This window comes from Toxorhynchites rutilus, chromosome 2, assembly GCF_029784135.1.
Source record: "Toxorhynchites rutilus septentrionalis strain SRP chromosome 2, ASM2978413v1, whole genome shotgun sequence".
Taxonomy (NCBI): domain Eukaryota; kingdom Metazoa; phylum Arthropoda; class Insecta; order Diptera; family Culicidae; genus Toxorhynchites; species Toxorhynchites rutilus.
The window spans coordinates 99667047-99692457 of record NC_073745.1 but is presented as its reverse complement, the minus strand read 5'-3'; the positions used below and the strand labels follow the sequence as shown (position 1 = coordinate 99692457).

The window sequence follows — 25411 nt, the reverse complement described above, 5'->3', positions numbered from 1 at the left end:
GCTCTTCATAGTGGGCCCAACACTGGCATTCAAATATTATTTGTGTTGTTGTTGCCTCATTGTATGCAGTGTTTTGGCCTATTTTAGTGCTACGAAAATGTGTATTTGTGATTTGGGGTATTTAAGTATAAACGCCACCGAAGCGCAATTTTCATTATGAATTGGTTTTTCTTAATTAAATTTATTCTGAGGTCAACGTAATGGGGATGTAGTCCCCATCAATCGAGGATATGGAACAAAGCGGCCCTAAGCTGCCGAGGTGACGCAATCCGAGTCGGCCGCCGACCCGCCGTCGGAAACGGTGGCCTTTCGCAAACAAACCTGTGTTCCATCGATTGCCCGGTTAGTTTAAAACATAAAGGGTGTGTCACATCAAATTGCATCACGGAAAAAACGCTGTAGAAATTTAATTTTTAGGAATTATATCTTCAGCTTTCGCTTATAATCAGATAAGAGTGTATAGATCACGTTGGCCATGCTTCACTGTCAATTTTTCGTAAATTTGGAAAAATGTCGTCGAACGAAAAAGAGCGTCGTGAATTAATCCTGTGCACTCATTTCGAGAATCCGGAGTTGTCACATCGGGACATCGGTAAGATGCTGGGAATCGTCCAATCCACGGTCAGCAGAGTACTAAAACGATACTTCGAGAACCTAACCATCGACCGGAAGGTGAAGAGCGGCAAAAATGGGTGCTTCGTCAGTGAAAAAGATCACAAGCGCGTAGTTAAGCAGTTTAGACGTGATCCGAGAAGTTCGGTCCGGGATGTCGCCAATAAGCTGAATTTGTCAAGTTCATTCGTCCAGCGGACCAAGCAGCGGGAGGGCCTGCGTACATACAAGGTTCAGAAGGCTCCTAACCGCGACGGAAGGCAAAACATGGTAGGGAAGACGCGAGCCCGGAAGCTGTACACCGAAATGCTGACGAAGCCGCATTGCCTGGTAATGGACGACGGAACCTACGTCAAAGCGGACTTTCGTCAGCTGCCGGGCCTGTTGTTCTTCTCCGCAGAGGACAAATTAAGCGTTCCGGAGGAGATTCGCAAGCAGAAACTATCCAAGTTTGCCAAAAAGTACATGGTGTGGCAAGCGATCTGCTCTTGTGGAAAGCGGAGCGCCCCCTTCGTGATGACCGGCACGGTAAACGGGCAGGTTTACCTTAAGGAGTGCCTACAGAAGCGCTTACTACCACTATTGAAGCAGCACGAGGGCCCGACCATCTTCTGGCCGGATCTCGCTTCGTGCCACTATTCAATGGACGTGTTGGAGTGGTACGAAGCCAACGGGGTCACCTTCGTGCCAAAGCCATGAACCCGCCCAACGCGCCGGAGCTTCGCCCAATAGACAAATATTGGGCGATTATGAAGCAGGCCCTCCGGAAGAACCCAAAAGTTGTCAAATCGGAGGCGGACTTCAAGAGAAAATGGATTTCTGTTCAAAAAAACTACAACCTGACGTTGTACAGAACCTTATGGACGGGGTAAAGAGGAAGGTGCGAGCATACGGGCTTGGGCTCGAAGTATGAATAAAAAGAAAATGCCAAAAGTTGTTTAATAGTTTTTATTTTACTGTCTAAAATTTTCAAAAAGATCGGTCTACTGGGCGAATTTCTACAACGTTTTTTCCGTGATGCAATTTGATGTGACACACCCTTTAGGAGACGATCCTTTAGTTAGATTCGACCGAGCGTTAGCGAGCATCGGACGGCATACGTTTGCCCGGTTAAGTTTTGCTTTGAAATATATCATTTATATTTCAGTACACGCTAATACGAAAGTACCGTTCTCTCGACCAGTGTTTGCAATCGAGTGATGAGGACAGAAGAATTGTGATTAGTCGTTGGATGATGCGTATCAAGATAGAAGATGCCGAAATGGAATGAGATATGATGCAAGCCGTCCTCTTAAACCGGGGGAGCCGTTCTCGAGCGGGAACATACATTGGTTTTTATTTATGAAAATTGAAATAAATTGTTTCATATTTCTAGTCATTTTAACACAATTTTACACTTATACTTGCGCTAAATGTTTTACAATGAATGATATGAAATCTCACGAATCAGTCAACATGAATGTTTCAAATTCAAATTTTATTCGCTAGAATTAATCGAGTCACTCACCTTACTTGCAATTTAAAAATGCCTCGGATTTGCATATATTTGCAATGTCGATTTCCCGGTTTTGAAATCTCGGTGGGAACAAAAGCTCTCCCTACTTACATGTATTTGCAATGTCGATTTTTCCAGGTACCTCGGTTCTGAAGTCTGCAGTTTCATAAAATATATAATGTTATTCATTTTCATTGTAATGATTTGTTATGGAGTGCCCAAAAGGATTGATGCAAAACTTTCGTAAATATGTCAGAAAATGACTGAGCAATAGTTGTGAGTATAAGAGGGAGCTTGTATCTTCAATTTCGACCAATCAGAACGAGGTATTTCCGTTTGAATAACGGTTGAAATTTTTCAATTGTTCGATGGTTGGTTTCATGACGTATATTATTTTATTTTATTAAAAAAAATTTTATGCAGTGCTGAAATCGATTCACGCAAAAATCTCATCAAGTCAAAAGGGCGAAAAATATTTACGTCAAATATCAAAACACCTCATGAATCGTCATTTATATATATGAAAATAATTATGTTTGTAGAAATAGAATTTAATCAATGGACTTTTAGTGGGTGTGGGATATAAATGATTGAAATGAATGATGATGGTGTTTAATAAAATTGCTCCGATGGGAAACGTAGAAACGTATAAACGTAGAATTAAACGTGGTGTTTAATTGTTATACCGAATTACGATTTAATCTTTTGTGTAAATAAAATCGTGTAATAAAATTGTAGATAAACACGGTGTATACTTTGAACGACATTATATGCGATTGTGATTTTATACCACTTTATATATGACTTAGAATATGTCAAGCTATACGATTTAATGTTTGTTGGGAGCGAACAGTTCACTCTGGAGAACGGTTCTGTGACAAACCGTTTATTTGATTGAACTCGCAATTTTTTCAATTTATCCGCTCTACATGAAGTATAAAGAGCAACATTCAATGAAAAAAGGAACCTAACTCACATTCATACTCTTGTATTGATATTTTGGATAGCCCATAGTGTCGTTAGATCAGATAAGAAATGTTACTGAATTAGTATAGTTGCTCTCGGTCTTTGTTTTGAATCAACGATGTTGCACGAATAACATACTGACACACGTTTGGGAGTAGCAATTCACTCTTTTTGTGCATTTTTCGGTGAGAGCTTTGAAAAATCATTCAGTCACTGAAGGAAGGAAAGGAATGTTAGTCAAAATTGTCAGAGGATTTTTTTTTCTTTCCTTTTTTACGACTAGCGGCCACGGCCATTTTCACGCAGCACAGATCTTCACTCAACATGTTGACTTTACGAAATTCCGGCAGGGACTGTTTGCACAATGTAGTTGTACGTCTGTGCTCGTAATTGTGCAACATTTTGCACAACCTCCAATGTCGCCTCCACACGGTACAATCTTTTGTACAAACCAAATTATTGTAAAATAATATAGACCGTCTAGGGGTCAACGTCAAAATATTGGGCAACCCTCATTGCTCAATAATATTGACCGTCTATGGGCCGCTTAAGGCAAATAGGGTGTTAGGTTTTGTCAAACGCTTCTCACACAACTTCCAGGACCCATTCACAATAAAGTTTTTTTATATCACACATTCTCGAATACTGTAACATCGTTTGGAACTCGTACATGATCGTACATGAAGAACGCATTGATTCAGTCCAGAAACAGTTTCTCTTATTTGCACTCCGTAAGTTGAACTGGACCTCATTTCGACTTCCTTCGTATGAAGCACGCTGCATGCTCATAAACATCCAAGAACTAAAAGAACGCCATAAATTTGCAAATTCTTTTGTGAATGAGCTTATTTTGCAACGAGTACAGTAAGCTGAATTACTAGAAAAACTAAATTTCTATGTACCTTAGCGACAACTAAGATCACGCAATTTGTTTCTAAGAAATTATGCAAAAAACGCCCCTATCAATCGCATGATGCGTATATACATTCAACACTGCGAAATAATTGACAAAATTATGAATAAAAAACAGCTAAAAAGAAACATGTGCCATAGGAATAATATTGACCTTGAGTGAACATTATAACATTAAGTACGAGGGCGGCCGGATTAGTACTTAGCCTCATCGCCCGATGGTGTCAGTATCGCAAGAGAGATTACTTATTGTGTAGTACATTCTCGTAAACGGCTACTGTCAAAATATCAGCCGAATCGGACTCGTAGTTTTGTTTTGACCGTGTGTGGAAGCGGGCATGTCCGCGGAATTTAGAAAAATGGAAAAAATGGAAACTCCGCCGTCGCCACGGCCAAATTGGTCGAATTGCACTACGAACTGCTGCCTCATCCATTGTATTCTCCAGATTTGGCCCCGTGCGACTTTTTTCTGTTTCCAAACTTGGAAAAGTCACTTCACCATTTAAAATTAAATGGTGATGATCATAAATATATTTTTTATTTGCCATGTTCGTATGATTGCAGAAAAATGTTATCATGTTTTTTGAAGAGATGAAGCGAAGCAGAAAGAAAAAAAGTTCTACTCAAAGTGGTAGTTTCAGAGAGACGAATGATCCGCATAGTTCGAAGCTTCTATAATACAAATAAAGGAACAAAAAGACGGGTGGGTAATGTCGAGGACATAACCGGAGTGACGTAGGACTATACAAAGGGGACAGCTTTTGCTAAATATATATTTTAAATATATTGTTTTATTTTCTTCTCCTACGTGAATACCTACCTATCTACCTGAAAAATGGATTAGTTTACTGTTTAATCTTTATGAACATGTTGGGGGTTCTGAAAAGAACCTTTTGTGTTGTGTTTTTGCTTTTTTTTACAAACTTTCTCAATTTTTTCTCACTATCTCATAGTTGATTCTTGATTTTTTTTCTGAAGGCTTTGTACTTATTAAATGTTCAACGCCGGGCATCTTTTGGCGATGCACATATCGTACTATCAAAATGATGGCTGTGATAGGGAATGCATAGGTGGTCATCAGCTCATTCACTATCATATATTTCACTATTGAGCACATTACCGTACCTTAAACTGTGGTTTCGGAGACGAATGAATTGTTAGAATTGTATCTCCGCGAACAAAGTAAATAGAAATGAAAAAGAACTGAGGTTTTGGAGACTAACTCTACGATCTGTCGAGAATTAAACGAGCTATAAGCGTTCTGAAAAACCAACAGTAAATTAACACAGGATTAAAGTCCTTTAAAATAAGAACAGAGCAGCAGGAAATACATAGCTCATCAGGTTGCTCCTTTGTTATGTTTCTATACAATGCAGATGTAACGTCAGTCAATTTTCAACATCAGTTAACAACTAAAGAAAGCAGTTCTTGGTACCGAGAAAATTCGTTAATGCCATCCTGCATACAATGTGTTGTAATTTGAAGCCACTTTTAATTCGGAAACCATGCATGGGTATGTGAAAACTGAATGATCAATTTAAAAGACCCCAAACCAATAAGTTCAAGAACAAGCATAAACAAAATAAATCAGTTTATATTATATGTCATATTATGTCACTTTAGAATGCATTGGTATTGTGAAAAACTTTTAATAACTCTTCTTTGAAAGGTTTAATGGCCCTGAAAAGCGCCGTGTTTTACGGTGGCTGGTTTTGCCACGCGATTGCGTTTGGCACTCGCTGAAACTAGTTGTTGCCACCGAACCGAATGTGCTCTGTTCTGTAGGCGGGTTTTCTTATTGTCGTGAGCAGTTTTGCAAGCCAACTCGAGCACTCCGGCGGCCGGAATTCTATAACCGCTATTAGGTATACTGGTGCTCCGGCACCAATCCGTTGATGCGATGTGATGTGAAACGATGCCATACAACCACACTGATTTACGGTTTGAAAGAGAATGATATGTTTTTCAGCGGATCTGCACGTTTTGCACTTTAGCGGTACACGGTCACAGGATAGAGACAAATCGGCAGACTCAGCCAAAGGGGCGAGTCCAACGAGACGAACGAAAGAGCGTTAAAAGGAAGCGATGGCAGAAAAATACATTCATTACGATTTGTTCGCTCGTTGGATTCACATGCAGGCTAAAAAGAGTCCTTTTCAGGATCACAAAATTATCTTTAATCTAAAGAGTTTATTGTTTTGTTATCACTCGATATCCCCATCTTGTTTGGCTAAACCTTCCTGTTTAACGATTGCGTTTGCCACTCGCCACAGCTTTCACAGTTGGAAAATTTCTTCCCATCCAGCTCGTGACATGTTGTACAGTAAATTATATTTAATGCGACGTGCCGAAACACCACTCAGTGTCGCATTGGAGGCGATTCTAACCTGTGATTGAACATTTGGGATGACAGTGGTACAGTGTCGACTTTCAATGTGGGGTCATAACTTGGACCCCGAACTCTATGTTTACAAAAATGTCCAACTAAATACGACGCATTACATGACCGTTCCATTAGCTAAATGTCGAACTAAATGTAAATTACTGTACTTTCAATCTGGAAATAATTTAAGAATTGGTGAAAATTAAATAATCGGGAAAGTCCCCAACCATCAAAAATCTCAGAACAACTGCCAAATTCTCATACTCATCATATCCTGGAAAACAGGATTATGAAAAAAATCTATTTGTGTTATTATTATTTTGGATATTGTTTTAAAAAGCATTGAACTGTATGTTGTAAACTGTTTTTTGAAAGGTTTAATGGCCCAGAAAAGCGCCTTGTTTTATGGAACGGTTCCAATTTAGAAAACTTAGTACTCGTGATTTTGGAAAAAAACCATTTCGAACGCCCTCGATGCCGCGCTCGGCCTAGCTACCCTTGCGGGAAACTCCAGACCAACACGGTTCGAGCGGGATTTTGCCTTTCCCTTCACTTTTCCTCCTTTGCCATGTCCAGACATGGCTGCTTGGGTTGGTTTGTTGATGTGTTGTGATGCGAACTGATGTGGTGTACGGTTTGGATGAGAATGATCGTTACGGCAGCGGAGCGGGGATTTTTAAGCTGACTGGCTAGCTCGAGCATTACGCATGTGTGAGACTGCGACCAATGTTTCGTTCTTTTTTTTTCTTTTTCCTTCCCAACCGTGCTTCATTCTATTTCGCTGCTGCTCTGGTTGCCCGTTTTGGTCGGTACGATTTGAGGAGCACAAAATGTACCAATCAAAAATGGGCACATAGTGCATTTGGACAATGCTTGATATTTCACAATTATTCAATTGTTTATCTCAAGAAAAATGAAATGTTATTCGTTATGATAGATGCGTAGATATATTTCCTATCAATTGATGGAAACACCTTTGCGATCTATTGAGAAATGCTCGAGTTATAAGCGTTCCAAATCTTGCATTTTTTTCCTACTTGTTCAGTGCCTAGATTTTCATTTCACCCCCTATATCTTCCGGTTAGACGTAGTCCTACGTCAAAAAAAAATAATACTTCTTCTTTTTATTTTTTTTATCCCTTTTGTTTATTTTAGGCTCATTAGCATTTTAGCTGTAACAGAGCCGAATTTTAATCGTGTACATGTCATATATTTATCATATCTATAATTAGCACATTACACAGTTGCCATTTTTCGGCGTTAGAGTATTCCCTTATATACCATTGCAAATGGTACATATTTACACAGTAGCCATTTAGGCGAAAGAGTTTTCTATCTGTTCTTCCATTATCCACAGTTAAGACTGGACAGCGGAGACAGTCGTTGATCCATTGTTGAGTTATTTATAGAACAGCAGCCCGATATTTCTGCAGAGCAGAGCAGTTGTATGGATGAATCGATCTTATTTCGACCGTGGATCGATCTCCATCGCTGATGATTGTTGCGTGGACGTAGTTATTCTGTAACAACACAAAGATGGTCAATGGGGGCCCTAATACTTCTTCTTTGAACTGATAAAATTGAAAATCAATTCTTAAACAAAGAACTTAAACATAGAAAACTCCTTCTATACACAATAATGATAAGAGAAATAGCATAAACATAGTGCACTAGGGTTGGATCTGCTTGTTTTGACAATCAAGTATTGAGGAAGGGGTATGAAAATAAACCAAGTTTGAAACGAGAGAAAACATTAAACAGAATCCGATGGACATCATTAAGAATCGCGGGAAGGGAACATTTGATAGTTCTTTTGTTCTCAATAATATCTCATTGTCTGATTGACTTATTATTGGTTCAAAATTATGCAGATGATGCAGATTCAACCATATGGAAATTGCTCAGTTTTGTTGTTACTAAAACATCGGATAATGAGGTACTACGAAGCCCTGCATAAATCATAGCAATTGAGAGATAGTAATGATCGGAATCAATAGAATTATATATATAGATGTCATCTGTAATCATAATCAATCCTGATTTGGTATCACAATTTCTCTGATTTAAAATATATCGTGCAACTATTTTCACTCTCTAAAGAGTTGGCCAATCTTGGTGCTTACCAGAATCGGATTTTATCCGATAGGCCGGGTGCACAGTTTTGAAAAAGAAACGCGACACCCGCGTCATCGACGCGTATCAAAAATTATCGAGACGTAGTTGTTACCAGAAGTGGGCAGTAAATCATTTCATTCGATGCGATGACATGACACGATCGCAGCGATGATACTCGATGGGCGCTGCACTATGTGAGACATGTTGACGCGTCCAAGTCCGAGAGTTATACCGCCGCCGAAGAAAGGCATTTGTCTAAAAATAGGAATGGAACTTTTCGAACCGCGATCGTTCCAGGTTCTGGTTTTGTTTTTTCGCGCTTGCGGTCATTCGCCTCCACGCCGCCTAATGTTTGGGTCGGATGATTCAGTATCGATAAAAGTTGCTCGAGTGGAAATAATGCGATTGAACAACTATCCAATGTTGGTTGCTGCAAGTATGAACTTTTGATGACTGGAAATTGAAGTGAACGACCTGTGACCGGGTAAGAGGTGTGGATTAGGATTGGGTTTTGATGCATCGATTTTCTGAACGGCGTGAGGATCGATGTACTTATTAAGAGAATTTATCGACTTACTCTATATTGGTTTCGTCTTTTCTTTAATAATACAAATACAAATACATGCAATTTTAAGACATCTCGATGTGTCATGTAATTTTAAGACATTTGGCATCAACATTTTTTTTAAAACTCCGGTTTCCGGTGATTTTTCGGTTTTCAAAAAACTCAAATTTTAACGTCTGCTACACTAATAAATGAAGTTCGAATTAGCTAATATTTTGCATAGGGTATAGTAGTGCATCGAAATCCGGACGCTTAAGCGCTTACGAATATAACTTCAACTACTAAAAAATATTGACATATCATAGCATGAAAAATTAGCGTTCTTATAGAATTAGGAGGCCTTCATCTAAGTTATGAACCACATAATTCCACAAAATCATGTTATACTTGTTCAAAATTTGAAATTTCTTTCATCGTGTCGTGATTTTAAATCCGGACACTTTTGCCTTTAAATCGGACACATGTATTCTTTGGAATTCTTTGAGAGAAATTATTTATTAATTATTGTAGAACTTATGACTGGGTGCGTCATAAGTAGCGGGACTAAATGGAAACACGTTTGGTACAAAAGTTTTTTATTAATATGACCACTACAAGATGGCGCCATATATGTTTTTTTTTTTCAAAATCCTATCAATATGGGTATCAAATGAAAGGGCTTGATTAGTAGAATACAGTAGTTAATGAGAAATGTAAATCCAAGATGGCGGTCGCTACAAAATGGCGGATTACATATTTTCTCTAAACCCCATCAGGTTTGGAAAAACATATATATGGCGCCATTTTGTGGTGGCGGTCATTTTGGATTTGAATTTTTCATAAATAACTGTGTTCTTCTTGTCAAGCCCTTTTCGTTTGATACCCATATTGATGGGGTTTTGAAAAAAAATATGGCGCCATCTTGTAGTGGCGGCCATTTTGGATTTACATTACACATATTGATGGGGCTTAGAGAAAATATGAAATCCGCCATTTTATAGCGGATATCATATATTAGGCTGTCAAAAAAGTCCTGCGGTATTTCCGCGAGGTGTCGTTGTAAGCGCGTAGTTCTAGTTGTATTCATTGTATCGAGTCATACTATAGCTTGTTGGAAAGGTATTTTTGCGCGCTATAATATAGTCCTTGACAGTGTTTTGTTTGGTTAAGTCGTTCGTGAGTTATAGTGTCGCAAATATGGAGCAAAATAAAGAGAAAATCCGACATATTTTACAGTACTACTATGACAAAGGCAAAAATGCATCTCAAGCTGCCAATAAAATTTGTGCAGTTTATGGACCCGATACAGTTTCCATTTCCACCGCACAACGATGGTTTCAACGTTTTCGTTCTGGTGTAGAGGTCGTCGAAGATGCGCCACGCTCCAGAAGGCCTGTCGTCGAAAATTGCGACAGAATCGCTGAATTAGCCGAGAAAGACCGGCATAGTAGCAGCCGTAGCATCGGGATAAGTCATCAATGGGGATGGGGATAAGTCATCAAACCGTTATTAACCATTTGAAGAAGCTTGAATTCACAAAGAAGCTCGATGTATGGGTGCCACACACGTTGACGCAAAAAAACATCTTTGACCGTATCGACGCATGTGAATCGCTGCTGAATCGCAACAAAATCGACCCGTTTCTGAAGCGGATGGTGACTGGCGATGAAAAGTGGGTCGCTTACGACAACGTGAAGCGCAAACGGTCGTGGTCGAAGCCCGCTGAAGCGGCTCAGACGGTGGCCAAGCCCTCATTAACGGCCAGGAAGGTTCTGCTGTGTGTTTGGTAGGGTTGTCAAGGAATAATCTATTATGAGCTGCTTCCCTATGGCCAAACGCTCAATTCGGACCTGTACTGCCAACAACTGGACCGCTTGAAGGTAGCACTCATGAAGAAGAGGCCATCTTTGATAAACAGAGGCCGCATTGTCTTCCATCAGGACAACGCCAGGCCACACACTTCTTTGGTGACGCGCCAGAAGTTCCGGGAGCTCGGATGGGATGTTCTTTTGCATCCGCCGTATAGTCCGGACCTTGCACCAAGTGACTACCACCTGTTTTTGTCCATGGCGAACGAGCTAGGTAGCCAGAAGTTAGCCACAAAAGAGGCCTGTGAAAATTGGCTATCCGAGTTTTTTGCCAATAAGGAAGCGAGCTTCTATAACAGGGGTATTATGAAGTTGGCATCTCGTTGGGAACAAGTCATCGAACAAAACGGCGCATATTTGACTTAAAACAGATGATTGTAACTAATTTTATGAACAAATGAAAATTCAAAAAAAAATAACGCAGGACTTTTTTGACAGCCTAATATTTATATTTTATATTTTATAGCGGATATTATTATATTTCAAGATCATGAAATACGCAGTTTTATAATGACTGCAGAGATGAAGGTGTGTTCCAAATTTCAGATCAATCGGTCAACAGGAAGGGGATAAAATATCTATTAATGTGGGACAGCGCTACAGACAAAGTTACAAAGCTACCCACGTACATACAAACGGGTCATATAATCGACCCCGTCCTGTATACCGAAGAGTTTAGCAGTTTCCCGAATCGAAAATCTTTGCTCCACACTCCATACTAAGGCTTCTAACATACCCTTATGCAACTCCTTCAATGAGAAATATAATCGTCAACTTTTGGCCTTCCGCATTTGAAGGCATTTTCTGAATGTGCTTTTTATTCCGGACATGGGTTTGTAAAATTAACATTGATTTTTGATGTTTTATATTTTTTGTTAACAGCTAGATACCAGTCACATTAATTCAACATGCAGTAAATGTCATGGTTTTGGCATGATATTGAATGTAATGAAAAAGTGTCCGGATTAAAAAGCGTCCGGATTCAGAAGCATCACTGTACATTATCGTGCAAATAAACATTTCGCAACAAGTTCCGAACGAAGAATCGAGATAATTATTTTGATTGGCACTTAAAACCATACGTTTCGTCTCGTACTCCAAAAAAAAGTCCCAGAGTGTAAATTTTTGGCAATTTTTTTTTTCGAAATGATCTAGTGTCATTTCGAAGAAAAAATTTGCCTAAAATTTCGTTTCATGAAATTTTAAGACATTTGGCATCAACATTTTTTTTTCGAAAACCCCGATTTCCTTTACTCCCCTCTCGGTTTTCAACAAACTCAAACTTTGACTGCTTTGCGCCACTCTCCCTTAAGTCCGATTGAACTGATATTTGGCACAGGGTGTTTTTTCGAGGTGGTAAAATTTTGTATAGGGTAACTTTTTGAAATTTTGGGGTCGATTTTTTACCATACGTTCATTGGCACCCTAATGTACACTGAAAAACAAATCTACAAAAAGTTATTCTAAGATCAAAAAAATCGAAATAAAAAAGATGGTTTCTCGCGTATTTTTGAGTACAAAAAATCGATCCAAAAAAAATCGGAAATCAAAATGGAAAAGTTCTATTTTTCAGATATCGATCCAAGATCGCCCAATCCTCGTGTGGATACAATGAGGGCGATCAAACTGTAACACATTATTCTTTAGAGTAAATTTTTGGATCATGGATCAAGTGAAAAACATAATTTTTGAATTTAACTATTTAAAAAAAAAAATTGGGTAACATAGAAAAACTATTTAAACAGCACGTTTTTTTAAACAACCATCATTTTGTCAAAAAACATTTTTACATTTTCACTAATTCAGAATCTGTTCGATTTTTTGTTCCAGATAAATAGAAGGGGTGGAATCGTGTACGCCATGGCAAAGTTGTTTTTTTTCTTTGCGTTTTTTAATCGTCTCACTTCATCAGCTTGTAACTATTCTAATAATGCATATTTTTTCCCGTTCAATTTTTGTTAACTGTTAAAAGATAGATAAACAAATAATGATATAATGGATAGTAAAAATATTATTTGTTTTATTTCTTCGTAACTCGAAAAAACGTCCGAAATTCGTGCCTCTACATTGAAATACCTCTTAATGTTGGCGTTTTCTTAGCTACGCTCCCATCAGATTTTTCAGTGAATTCGATCAATGTATGTTTTTTTGCCAGGGATTAGGGATTTATTATGCAGGATTACGCAGAATAATGCAATAATGATAAATTAATGAATAATGGATAAATGTAATTTCTATATCAAACTCTTTCCAATTTAAGAAATCACCATATCATCTTAAGTAATATGGTGATTTTAGAGCAAAAAAATTGTAATGGGTTGTATCTAGAACACGACCGAAGTTTTCGATGTAGAACTACGGAATTATATTATTCAATCCACTTGTTTATCACTTCGGATATTATTTTAGAATGCATCGAAAATTTTGTAATATTTTTTAGCTATTTAATTTTTTATTACTTCAGTAAACTCAAAATGGTCGAGTAGAGTCGAAAGCTATCAGCACTCTCGTTTATTTGGTTCAACTCGCATCAGACTTTCTCCTTCTCACTCAGAGATATCGATCACAAACTATGAACTTTTGCTCCTATATTCCGCTCGAACCCCACAACATGCAACAGTAAGTTTAACCTGCTGGAATTTGAAAGCATACTTTCATGAAACCAGAGATCGAAATGCTCGCCGATTTGAGACGAAAAACATCCGTTTTCACCCACAGGGATAAATAGATGAGAATATAGGAGGCGAGAGAATGTTATACGCTCACTTCGATTCTCGCGAGAAACGCAAAGCCGATTTTTATTTTTCGGTGAGTTATGATTGCCGAAAAATGGTTTCGTTTTCAGTGACTCCTTGATGTGACTAATGGTTTTTCACTTCTTCAGTACAGCTGAAAACATTGCATGAAAATATGCGGCAATATTGGGTTTCATCGTGAAGTGAACATGAAATGGATTAATATTTGTACAATTCAGACGCTGTCCAAATGCAGATCGTTTGGACGCTGTCCTAACAGATTAACGTTGGTAAAGTTAGCTATGATTTTTCGCTCCATATTTTCAGTACCAAATGAGAGACGAAAAACCATTCTCGTTGAACTTCCGAGAACGAAATTTTCCACATCTCTTTCTCTCTGAAAAAGAATTTTCGGTGAAAACGAAGAGACGAACATATCAACAATACACGGTTCATCGAAAACTAGATTGATTGATTGAATATTTATCGTGCATCCGAGCGAGGATTTCGATCTCTGCATGAAACATACGTTTATCGGAATGAATGCAGTGTATATCTATATTCTGAATAATCTTCCATATCTGCACTAGCATAAAACATTCTCGTATGCTGCTCTTCTTTGTCAGAAGGCTTCCAGCTCCTTGTATCGAGCTGTGTGTATGTGTGTGAAATTAGCATTAGGCAAGAATGATATCCGCTCGTTGTGTTATGCTAGTTCACTCGCATATGTGTTTTCATTCTATTCTATTTTTGGTTTCCGCCTCTAGCCCTGAGAAGATCCCCTTGTGAAAAGAAACTCTATACCATATCCCTCCTTCACCCGACAATAAAACAATCCTCTCCCGCTGGATACTCTGCGGCAACCATGTTGCTTCGATGACCACCAAACGAGAAGTGGTGTGGCTTCAAATCGCGGATGGCTCATTTAAACCAAATATGTTGAAAAGGGGCAAAAACGAATGTATCAGTTGCTCGTTATGGACAGCTCTGTTCGGGAATGCACACAAATCGGCAGAGCAAATGTATGGGAAAATGAGAATGCTGTTTTCATTAATTTAAACTGTTTAGGCATTAGTGGATCGTACTGTATAGTATATCAAACGAATCTTAGAGTATCAAAATTTGTTCGCTGTGAAAATAGTTATTAACGTTAACTTTATTCCACAAAAACGTGAAATCTGATTTGACACCCTTCCTGAAAGACATAGTTCTACGTCAAAACATTATTTATTTATCAGTGATGCTAATTGGCAGCAGAATGTTCCGTTGGCGAAGCATTCATTCATGAGCGTAGATATTAAGCTGTTTCAATAATTCCGGTGCATCCACTTTACCGTTGAAAATGTTTACAACAAACACAGCTTGATCAATGCTTCTTCTCTGCTCCAGTGTCTGCAATCGACATCGATCTTCGTATCGGGGAAGGTTCATCGGATCTCGCCACGGAAGACGTAGGTGCGCTGCATTGTATCGGCTGTATTGCCTAGATTCTAGCAGTCGATGTTGTCTGAAGTGGGCACCAAACTATAGAATTGGATTCCAAAATTGCTCGCTCCAGAGAGCAGTATAGAGACCGGAGGCAAAGTGGGTTGTTAAATTCTCGCGATATTTCAAACATAAATCCCAGCTGTCGTTTGGCTTTAGAATCAAGTCGTCGTAGTGTAATCGAATTGTAAATGAGATGCCATTATCACGAACTTGAGAAACACTTGTGCCAATGCTAACCGTGAGCCTACGACTCGTAAGGTATGATTCAAACTAGTCAATTAGATCTGCGAAGACACCGATTTTTCCTAATCGTTCCAGTAGAATTCCGTAATCAACTCTATCAAAGGCTGATTTCAAGTTATTTATTTTTATTTTATTCAAATTTGATTAGTAACTTGAAACTTTTGTCTCTTTAATTGTTACACTGATTTTCATACAAATGGTGCATTACTGATTATAAAATTATTAACTGTTCCTTTGAAGAAATTCTTGAGTTTGACGACTAAAGTGCTCTATACATTTCATCCTCAATACTGTTTGTGAATTTACGAGAGTTAACTCATTTGGCTGGACCAGGTTCGCGCTAGTGGATATTTCAGGGTAAACCCCGTGTTGATCCGTGGCCATGTAATTATTGCAGGTGTCGAAAAGTATGTCGATTCAACGTTCTGTCCATCTTCTTTTTTGAACACAGGAACATGATTGACGTTTTCCAGCTTGTGAGTAAGATGAAAATGGGTTATGGGGGCGAAATTGGATCAAAAATGGAGAAAGTTATTATTAGTAATAACTTGACAAAAATTGCGAATATTTTTGAAAGCTGTGAGCCGTTTAATAGGGCACATATTTCCATAACTTCCAATGCATAACCCTTAACTGTAGTACAAATAGAACTTCAACATTTTCGAATTAATCTCTTATTTACACTGAGTGGGGGTGAGAATGGGTCAAGCACAAAATTGAATTCCATGCCAAACCGATATAGTGATTGTCAGATTTTCATGAAAATTGATAGTTTTATTCCTTATCGTGAAATATTCAGACCCGTATTTTTTATTTTTTTCATCAGGGTGGCCATTCCCAATTTACAGTGGTCCTAACAATCAACCTTTCCTCCTTTTGTTTTTTTTTTTTTCCAAAAATGACCTTTTTCAATAATTTATAACTTTTGAACTACTGGACCGATTTAGATTATCGATATATCAAATTAAAGTCAATGAACTAGTTTTGTTTGAAAATCACTACACTACACATTACATTAATTATTGATTGTAATTGTTTTTCATAGCTTACATGGTTTCGGAACCTAGGTCACTATTTTTTTAAATATTTTTTCTTGAAGGCTGTAAAAAATATAACATATCCGAACATCAGAGAGGTGTTATTTTAGTTTTCGAGTGATGTTAACATGTTTTCAGTTTTCGTTCATTATTCCTCTGCGACTGGACAACATCTATGCGACTGAAATCCAATTTTTATGCATATGTGGTATTTCATGTGGCTTCAAATTGGTATATCGATCACCTGAATCGGTTGTTTAAAAGTTATGAATTTAAAAAAAAAGTTATTTTTGAAAAAAAACGGGAAAAACGATTTTTCGGACCATCGGTTAATTTTGAAAAATAATAACTGAAGAACACAAAATAACGCATCACTGAATTTTGGATATGCTATCTAAAAAAATCTTAGCTTTTAAGAAAAAATATCAAAAAATATAGCGCCCGTGGTCCCGATACAACGTAAATTATAAAAAAATACAATCAATAATTACAAGATCAAAATTTCTGCAAGTATAATATTTTTTGAAAAGAAACTAGTTAATTGACTCTAATTTGATATGTCGATCATCTGTTGTTCAAAAGTTATGAATTAAAAAAAAGGCATTTTTGGAAAAAAATGATTTTTTGGGCAACCCTAAAATGGAAATGATCACCCTAATGATAAAAAATACGGGTTTAATATTTTGCGATAAAGAACAAAACTACCACTTTTCACGAAACTCTGGGAACCACTATATCGGTTTGACATAGAATGGCTTTATATAAACATTTCTATCGCACTTCTAGGTGGATTGACACTATTTTCGTAACTCAAATAATCGTTCAAGACACTTACATGTTGTTAAATTATCTAATTATTGAGAAATTGATTTCTAAATTCTTAATAGAAGTAACATTCACTACTTTGACCCATTGAATTACACAGTAGTCATTGAGGTGTAAGAGTACACACATGATACAAATGTTACGTGATATCGCCTTTTCGGCGTAAGAGTATTCCTATTGCTTGAATAGTGACAGTTGGATCATACACAGCGGGAAAGTTGATATGAGGCTTCCATTTTTGTGTTATTAATAGTACCAATTTCCGATGTAGCATACCGTTATGTGAGCGGTAAGGGACTGGAATTGCCGTCACATGATGATTGTTGCGTTACGTAGTAGCTAGAATAACACACGAAGATGGTCAATTGAGGTCCCTGAGTTATGAGCTCATGATCGTTTGCTTAGTAATGGACACGCAATCAATTAGGCTACTTAAAACGCTTTCAACCATATAATCGAAACCGACTTCATGGGAATAGTTCCGCATATCAAGGGGGTGGACTCGTTAGAACGAGTATCACTGTGTGGGTAAAAGTGATAAACAATGCGCTTGCAGTATCAAGGTGAATCAACATTTCCCAGCAAACATTAAATAGTATAATTTCAATCAAAGCAGACATCGTGTAAAGAGGAATACATTGGTCTATACATTGGAAGATGGGCACTTTTACAGGGAAAAAGTTATTCTAACAACAACGTTTTCAGGGTTTCTTTGAAAAAATTACAACTACCGTTCTGAATCATATTTCGGACGCTTAAGGCATATGAAGCAGAAAACAGATCTAAACTTTATGCACGGGTATTATTTGGTTGATATTTTTAAGCTTTCTACTTTGGTACCTATTTGATTGAAAACATAAAAAATCATCGAATAAAATGCTTTTCAAATGAAGCGAATAAGAATCAAACCTCGGACACTAAATCAAATTTCGGACACTTTATTTTGTAATTTTTTGGACAAAAATTACATTACACTTGATTATATTTTATAGTCAACTGGGAAACACTTACCAAACAATCACAGTAAACTGTTAACGATGATGAGAACTGATGAAATTTAAATGTTTATGAACGGGTAAATTCTACGTTCTCACGCTAACCAAACGTCAAACACAAATGATAATGAGTAGTGTTGTAAAATTTCTGCCGAATATGTTATAATTCAAATGTAGTTCTCATGTGAAATGATAATGAAATCAAGGGATTACTCTAAAGAATCAATTGTGATATTAATTTGATAGTTATATCATCAGTGCATTAAGCATTTCAAGATATTAGAACAAAGTGTCCGAAACATGATGTTGTCCGAAATATGATTCAGAACGGTAATAATAATTTTGTTTAAAGTCAAGTTAGCAATATAGTGTATTCAACAAAGTTTTAGAACTTATTGAAATATGAACTTTCATCGAAGACGTCAACTTTCTATCCTTCATAGTTTCTTGAATATAAGGCATTTTTGTATGGAGACTCAAAAAAATGTTTTACTTGTAACATTTTTGTCCGTAAATTTTCGCGTTTGACATGTTCTTGGCATGTTTTAAATAGAAAAAAATTAGGAGAGAATGCAAATCGTGATAATTTATACATAAAAATGTTACGAATTAAACATTAACAGTAGTTTTCAAAGAAAAACATGAAGAAGTTGTTGTTGGAAAAAGTTTTTCCCTGTGAAAGTGCCCATCTTCCGATGTATGGGTGACTTGTTGAAAGTTGTATAGGCTATTCATATTATTTTTTTCAGAATTAAAAAAAAATGTTTTCGATAAAAAATAATTTTAATTTTCAAAATACTTTTTTTTCAATGGTTTTTTTTCAAAAATTTGTTCGATGTTTTTTTAATGAAAACATCAATCATTTCCTACATTCAATTCTCTGACCAACATTTTGAAGGTCTGATAGATTCTGTGTGAGAAATTTTTTGAATTTTGAGGAGAATGAAACGTAGAAAATTATTTTGGTTTTCTTTCAAAAATATCGAACAAATTTCATTCGCAGCTCAACCGTTGCCCAGTGTAGTCGAGTATTATAGTCGGTCAACAGTTCAGTTCGAGTTTATTCTATTGTGTTTCAGTCCCAGAGCTAAGTATCATTTTATTGTCATTCTTTTATAGTTCGGCTCATTGTTTGGTAAAAAATTATAATTCAAAAGAAATAATAAGGAATCCTTCGCTATAATGGACCCCGAAAGCGGGGGTTCTGGAGAAACCCTGCCTGTCGAGATGGAGGCTCTTGACAATGTCCCGTCGATTCCCGATTCTCCTTGTGTTAACTCGGTCTCAAATGATCCCATTGCTAATGTCCCAAAATATCCACAGTCTAAACCGCTCCGCGTGTATCCTGATACGGCAAAGGCTCCCTACGTTGTTTTTGTTCGACAAGTTGAAAACCCAATTAATGTATTGTTAGTATCTGCGGAACTTTACATGTGCTTCAAGAATGTGAAATCGATTGAAAAAGTGAACTACGGTAAGCTGAGGATTATCTTTTCTGATCTCAGCGAGGCCAATAAATTTGTTGAAAATGAGTTACTCTGCAAGTTGTGCAGAATATATATCCCCTGCTCCGACGTTGAAATTGATGGAGTGGTGGATGAAGCCGAGATCGATTTCGAACACGTGGTTAATCAAGGAAGCGTTAAATTCAAAGATGGCAGACTCAAATCTGTGCGCGTTCTCGAATGTCAAAGGCTAGTTGAAAGTATTCCAAACTCACCTAAACAATATGTTCCATCTCGCTCCGTTAAGATTACCTTTACTTTCTACGTATCTCGAAATTGACCATGTGCTTATCCCGGTTCGAATTTTCACCCCAAAGGTTATGGTTTGTGAAAGGTGCAAAAAGTTCAACCACACCAAGAAACTGTGTAATAACAAGGCTAAGTGCGGCAGATGTGGAGGAACTCATGATGAAACAATTTGTGAGGTTCCGAAAGACACTTGTTTTGTTTGCAAAGGTGTTCATGCTGAAACTAGATCATGTCCACAGTACAAGACCAAGACGAAAAGCTTGAGAAAGAAAATCATCAACAAATCGAATTTGTCTTATGCGCAAATCGCAAATCAACTACACCAGACTTCACCAATGCTAACTTTATTGTAGTTTGACTGATGAAGATACGAACAACGATGATTTAGAAGAACCTCAAGCTCACTGTAGCTACAAGACACCTCCCAAAATGCGAAAACTTCCGAAACATCCTCCTACTAGTACCGCTGTTGCTGCTGATGCCGGCACTGACAATGCTGTTACAGGTTGTGTTAAAAATATTGTTCACAGTATGCCTAATACGAAGAAAAAGGTCAGTCCTCCCGATATTGATGATGCAAAGCATTTTCCTATTTTGCCTAAGCAGTCAAACTGTCAAAGTGAATCCGAACATTCAGAAGAATCTAGCTTGAAAGTAACGTTTGAGTTTTTGATTGGTATGATCACCGAAACTTTCCAGTTATCCGGTACATGGGTGACAATGCTCAACAATTTGATTCCTCTGTTCAAAAAAATCTGGTTGAAGATCATTGAAAGAATGCCCCTCCTCGCTTTTCTAATTGAGGATGTTCACTGAAAAACGTATTATAAATAGCTTCACAATTTTTCAATGGAATTCTCGTTGTATATCACCAAAATTGGATAATTTAAAAAGTTTTCTGTGCGAACACGGTATAAAGTTGTTTACGATTGGGGAAACGTGGCTTAAACCAAGTTCAGAATTTTCTATTTCTGGATTCAACTGCATTCGCCAATGGCTTGACATTTTCGACCATAAAAACAGAGTTCATGGTATTTACGAGGAGGTATACACAATGGAACATATCTTTTTGTATGAGCGGTGGCTCTATTGAAAGGGTGTATTCATATAAATATTTGGGTGATTGGTTTGATACTCGCTGTACTTGGAAAATACATGTTCAATATATAGTACGAAAGTGTAGTCGCAGGATAAACGTTTTAACTTCATTTGTGGGTACTTGGTGGGGAGCACATCCCAGTACAATGCTGACACTCTATAAGACTACCATCCTTTCTATCATTGAATATGCTAGTTCTGTTTTCATGTCAACTGCGAAAACCCATATGCTAAAGCTGGAAAGGATTCAGTACCGATGCATAAGAATTTGTCTTGGAAGAATGGGATCAACTCACAATATGTCGCTGGAAGTGGCATCAGGGGTTTTGCCACTGTATGTGAGATTTAATGAGCTTAGCTGTAGGTTTCTGGTCACAGCTCATGTTAATGATACAAATGTAATACACAAACTGGATAGTTTGTTCGATGTTAATCCAGAATTTTTAACATCCTATCGGAATTGCTTCAGTCTATCTACCAGAAAAACCACATTCCCTAGATACTTTGAGTTAGATGACTGCACAAGAATGTTAATCTTGAACATTGATTTGTCCCTACATTTAGAGATGAAAAAAATCCTAGTTTTATGACTTCAAGGATTTTGCCAGCACTGTGTGGTGAGAAATTCTCTGAATACTCACGTCAAAATATTGTTTATACAGATGGTTCTGTGATTGATGCCCAATCGGGATTTGGAGTGTATAGTTTACGTGATGAAAGTTGTTACCAGTTGAAGCAGCCTTGTTCAGTTTATGTCGCGGATATGATGGCACTATATGTAGCGTGTTTACAGCTTCAAAAGTATCCCCCACAAAATACTTGATATGTTCGGATAGTCTCAGTTCTCTCTCGGCTTTGCGCAATATCAAAGTAAATAGTAAGACAAATCACATAGTTCTAGAAATAAGAGTACTTGTATGTGAGTTAATGAACAAAGGATACAATTTTAAATTTCTGTGGGTTCCGTCTCATTCACATATCACAGGGAATGAGATAGCGGATAGTTTAGCCAAAAAAGGAGCAAATGAGGGTGATATGTTTGAGAGAGAAATAGAATCACCTGAGTTCTTTCCGGAAATAGCTGGAATGACTATTGCACAATGGCAACAAATGTGGGATGAAGACACTTTAGGCCGACATTGTTTTAGCATACTGCCTAGAGTTAACAGAAATCCTTGGTTTCATTCCCTGAATGTGGACAGAACATTTATACGCAATATGACTCGTATCACAGTAAATCACTATTGTCTAAACTCTCATCTTTATAGGATAAATCGCACGGAAAGCAGCATGTGTCCTTGCGGCAAAGGCTACGAGGACATTGATCACGTAATTTGGGATTGTGAGTTATACGAACAACATCGAGCCGAACTTATGCGGTCACTTGAGAGCACGCACAGAGGAAAAATGCCTCTTAGAGATATACTGGGACTCAAAGATATAGAGTCAATGAAGATCATCAATTCCTTTTTGAAAAAAGGCCGAGATTCGCTTGTAAAAATGTTATTATACATATATCTGTATGTAGTTTGTAAATATTTTTTTTTGTAATTTTGTGTAAAGTTTTTCCTCTTTACGCCTTCTAATTTTTAGTATTTAGTGGATATTTATTTAAGTTTATAACATGAATTCCCGGCTTTGACATGGTAGTTGCCTTTTTAGCCTTAATAAACGTTGCAAAAAAAATCGAACAAATTTTTAAAAAATATTTTGAAAATTGAAATTCATTCAAACATTTTTTTTCAAATTATGAAAAGAAAAGGTATGATTAGCTCAAACAATTTTCAACAAGACACCTATACATCGGAAGACGGGCACTTTTACAGGGAAAAAGTTTTTCGATCAACAACTTTTTCATGTTTTTCTTTGAAAAATTACTATTAATGTTTAATTCGTAACATTTTTGTGCATAAATGATCACGATATACATGCTCTGCTAATTTTTTTCTATTTAGAAACATGTCATACGCGAGAATTTACACACAAAAATGTTTCAGGAGTCTCCATACAAAAATGCCTTATATTCCAGAAACTATAAAAGATAGAAAGTTGATATCTTCGACGAAAGTTCATATTTTAACGAGATCTCGAGAACGAGAAAATATTTTTTCAGTGAAATTTTGTTTAAAAAAATGTTGGTATTTTTTTTAAACAATTTCCTTCATTTCAAAAAGTAGTAAATTTTTTTTGAATACTTCAAGTATGCAAAGTTGCTTAAGAGACCCATGTGTTTACACTCACAACGTTTCACTGCTATCTTAGATGGTGCTGCCAACTCCTAAGACGAGTTGGCATGAAACTCGTCTGTTTGGAAAATTGATTAACTCTTTAGAAAAAAATAACATTTTAAATGCACTGTTGAAAAACTCACTCAAAAATTGAAAATTCCTTGAATTCGTTAGAACATGGATCAGCGTCTGGGTAAAACTATGCGCGGGAGGTACCGAGGTTAATTATCATTTGGCAATACTGAAATTCGTAACTAGCTCAATCGTGATGGACGCAAAAACGTACGATCATTATCTTTTTGTATGACTTACTGTCAGACAATCATCCAGGGATTTTCTTGTAGAGATGCATGTGGCAAAAAACTGAATATTCTTGCATGAAGTTAGAATATTGCTCATTGAGTTGGGTGTTCTAGATAGGCGCTTTGAAAACCAACTATATCCAGGAATGACGGTTAATTTTAGGTTGCATAGTTGACTAAACTTGGTCAACTTCATCTCCTATTAATATTGCAACAACTTCGTAAGAAGTAACAGTTCCATTAAATATTGTGTCCGTTGTTCGGCTGAGTTGCTTTTTAATACAATCCAGTTCACCGTCTGAATTACTTGGATATAGTCAGCAAGTAGTAATCTGCTGTTTTGCTAACAATGTTCATTGAAAGTTCCCTTCTATGGTGGTGAGATCATCGATCGCTAAAAGTTTCATTCAGAAATACATGGTGACTTCTGAGGACACTCAAAAACAACTGAGATGATTCTTCTGTGGTTTTGGTTCGCTCATCTCATCATCCTGCGTTTATGTATACTCTGAATAAACGACCGCATCAAAACTAGCGACATCTGTGGAATGCTAGCACGAATGATCACATCTCACGCTGCGGGGCTATTAATTCCACAAAATGACCGTATGCCACTCACTGAGGCAATCTTTACTTTTCTCTTGTGGCACCTGTCACGAATAATCATAACTTAGTGTTTTCACCCCCTCTCCTGCCCTGCTTTATTACAATCTGAGTGTGGACACTCTCAGCAGGTTGGATGTTGAACCGCAGCGATAACTCGCGAAGCCAAAACACAACACCTGCATCGAACTGTTTATGTGTCACCCCGCTTCTTCGGCCAGAGATGAATGGATGCGAGAGAGAGCTGTGGGTTGAGAGTGAGCGCGGATTTCATCCCACTCCCGCGCGCACTCTCTCTCTCTCTCTCTCTCTCTCTCTCGTAATGTTTTCCACTCATTGGACCATGATATCCGTGGATGGATGACTGACTGGCTGCTGGTGGGTTCCGTCTGTGCCGTCTGTGTAGTGCTTTCGAATAGCGCCCCAGCCTTGTCGATGAATAGTGATCGCGAAACTGGCCATCGGAAAAGGCGACGGTGACGGCGGTGCGGACGAATATCATTCTACACGCGGGCACTCTCTGACTCCCCTCGAAGGGAACGGTGTGAATTGTTGATATACGTGATTTGCGAAACGCGCACCAGTCGGCGGTCAGTCGGCAGAAACGCGGTGGTCTCATTCTTGGACGGCTCAGACGGCGTGGCAAGTTAGATTCTGCGGGCTCGAATTGAAAAAGGGAAATTGTGGAACACAGTTGTGCATTGCTCAATATAATAAATATAATAGGTATGTGAGTTCAGTGAGTTCAGACCCAACCGAAAGTGTGGTGCATGTTGTGCGTTAATTGCAATTGGAAAGAACGGATGGGCGGAGCTTTGTGGAAAATCCTCTGATAGTATTTCAAAGTTATTTTATAATTCATAGTGATTACGGTCCGATGTATTTGCGGCTTCGCGCTAGTGGAACTGTAAGTTAGGATCTTGTTGAATGCATAAACCCGCTACTGACGTGACATTTTAATTCGAAACTAATCGTAATCGCGTTAGCGTTCAACAGAACAGAACGGCGGCAGTGACGCACAGCGTATTTGTGATTACTGTATAATTCACACTGGAATATGCGACAGGTTATCATCATCAATAATTCAAACAGTGCTATCGAACGAACGTGTTTTGCATCGTGCAACGGCTGACAACAGTTGACATTGTTGTCAATCGATCGCCTCCCAGGCCAATCAATAGCATCGTATTGTCGCATCGTGTTGAACG

General features: G+C 37.7%; 1 protein-coding gene across 5 annotated transcripts in view; it reads left to right on the top strand.

Annotated features, from left to right (window-relative positions):
- The window catches only part of LOC129764539 (NAD kinase-like), a 111875-nt gene that overhangs the window by 29271 nt on the left and 57193 nt on the right, over positions 1-25411 (top strand). Inside the window, exon 1 of one of the 5 annotated variants that reach the window (XM_055763724.1) lies at positions 24630-24929. The exons of 2 other annotated variants lie outside the window; for them this stretch is intronic. The gene's annotated coding sequence lies outside the window, so the exon portion shown is untranslated. Of the gene's footprint in view, positions 1-24629; positions 24930-25093; positions 25111-25142; positions 25270-25411 lie in introns of those variants that run through there. 2 more of the 5 variants (XM_055763726.1, XM_055763725.1) reach the window with 2 other exon arrangements.